The sequence below is a fragment of the Drosophila willistoni genome, unplaced genomic scaffold (genome assembly GCF_018902025.1).
Source record: "Drosophila willistoni isolate 14030-0811.24 unplaced genomic scaffold, UCI_dwil_1.1 Seg251, whole genome shotgun sequence".
Taxonomy (NCBI): domain Eukaryota; kingdom Metazoa; phylum Arthropoda; class Insecta; order Diptera; family Drosophilidae; genus Drosophila; species Drosophila willistoni.
The window spans coordinates 127,370-129,974 of record NW_025814213.1 but is presented as its reverse complement, the minus strand read 5'-3'; positions in this window follow the sequence as shown (position 1 = coordinate 129,974).

The window sequence follows — 2,605 nt, the reverse complement described above, 5'->3', positions numbered from 1 at the left end:
TCTATGTCTTTGGAATGCTAACGGCATCTGCAAGCATAAAAATGAACTGCTACTATTCCTTGACTCAAGTGAAATCGACGTTTTGCGGATATCGGAAACACATTTAACGTCAAAAAATAATTTTGAAGTACCAAAATATACTTTCTAAGTAACAAACCATCCAGACGGAAAAGTTCATGGCGGGACTGGTATCCTAATCAAAAACCGTATAAAACAATCGTTCCTCAACAGATTTGAAACACAGTACCTACAAGCTACAAGCTGCTATAACTGTCCAAACCAGCTGCGGCAACACTACATTGGTTGCCCTGTACTGCCCACCACGCTTCTCGATCTCCGAAAATGAATTTACCTATTTCTTAAACATACTCGGAGATCCTTTCATTGCAATAGGAGACTATTACGCCAAACATACGCCTTGAGGATCTCGCCTGGTAAATCTGAAAGGCAAGCAGTTGTACAATATAATAGTCAACCCATTGGCCCACAGACTCACAGAAAGTGCTTGACTTGATTGATTTCGCAGTAACCAAGAGGATTCCGTGTAATCGGATCACTGCGGATTACACTTCACACTATTAACAAGACCTCATGCACATCCAAATGTTCTTGCCGATTCCCTTACTCGAACTAATAGAAGAGCTCGTCTTAAAAGAAATGACAGACCAACCCAATAATAAGTGATAAGGGCCGCCTGCAGTATCCCCAGGATTTATCTTAAGTACTAGACTAAGAAAAATATCGCAAACTTGTTATTAGGCTCTAATTTAAGAGTAGATTCAACAAATATATTAAACGCTAAAAAGAAATTTAGGAACACTTTACAAAATTTAGAATTTACTTACCTAAAATTTACATGCTATTACATATGTATGTAAAACCATAAGATTTTCCATGTCGGTTGGCTTCAGCAAGGAACGTTTTTTGGTTACTCTTTCACCAGCACTGGAAAATATGCGCTCGCATGGCACAGATGTTGCCACTATGCATAAGCGTTTTAGCATATATGTATGTATGTATATAAATTGAATTTTTCGCTGATTCCACCATTCCAATGGATCAGCCTTCCGAGATATGTATACACCCTTCAGCTAAATATTACCAGCAGCAATTGTAATTGTGGGGTGGCTTATTGTCGTACTCGTTCCAGATGTCGTCTGTGTCAGAAGAACCCAATTCTACAGCTGGGACATCTTCATTCAGTGCGACAACGGTGCGCATTTTTGTCAGTTTTTTTTCAGAAACCGCGCTTTGAAAAGCTTCTGTTGATTTAAATACTCGTCTTTTAAATCTTGGATCCAGAATGGTGCTTTCTGCGTACAAAACATTTGTTTCCACCTCTCTGAATCTGCCTTCCATTTCAAAAATGATCGTCTCAACAACCTCCTGCAAAGTATGGCTTGCAAGTACACCTTCTATCAAACTCGAGTCTTCTGGGGACAAAATTAGGTATGCCCGTGTGGATAGGGCTGCCAAAACTGCCTCCTTCAACATCGACAGCCGTTGAAACATTTTGAAGGTGGAATTCCACCTTGTGGGCACATCCTGCGTGAGTTTCATTTGTGGCAAGTTAAATATAGCTTGCATGTTTAACTTTTTTAGTTTTGATGAGCTTCGGTTTCGTGCGCACACTGCTGATTTTCTCCAAAGCCTTTTGAACAATGATGTTTAGAGAGCGCCCAAAACACCTCACCTGTCTCCAATTGCCCAATTTTATAGCACCAACAATGTTGTGGGCATTGAAGCTATAGCCGTTACTTTATTTTGTAACTCCCACTTGCCAACAATTGTTTTGAGAAACCCAAAAAGGTTTTCTGAAGTGTGTGACTCTTTAAAGGCCTCGCAAGCAATGGTGTGTGCTTGTAGCACTGTTGTATCCTGATTTATGTAGTGCACAGTCACTGCTATATAGCTCTCACTGCTGAGTGATGTCCAACCGTCTGTTGTTAGACACACCGCAGTAGCCATTCTCAAATTGTCCCAAATGTTCATCCCCAAATGGGTATCAAAGAGGTGGTTAACGTCTTTCTTGTGGGACGCTTATACCCTGGAGCGTGCGATACATCATCAATAAGCTTTTTGAATTCCAGCTCTTCAACCAATCGCAAAGCGTGATGACTCTTGGCGATCATTTTCATAAGCTGGCGGTCAATTTGTGCTGCTTTTCCATGTGACAACGGTTTATGTACAAAAGTTGTAATTTTTGGTTGACGATTTTGTACAACTTCCTCGCTCTGACAAACAACGGGCTCCATAACTGCAGGGTGTTTGCTTTTAAGGTGCCGGCTCAAATTGCTCTGCGATTTCCAGCTAAGGGTGCATTTGCAATATTTGCATTTGGCCTGTGCAAATGTGACTGCCTTTGTCCTCAAAATGATTCTAAATCTCACTGTGTTTCCGGATTAGCGACATAATGAATTTTTAAAAGCGAAACAAAAATTGGCGCTAACACGAAAATGTCAGTTTGAAGACAAATAAAAAACGGAAGAACGCAAAATGAGCCAACACACAGTGGTCGGTTTCATAGGCCAAAAATAAAAAAAATAAAAACTGAAATTTGCAACTCTGTGTATGAAAACTAATTCAAAATAAAACAACAAAACAA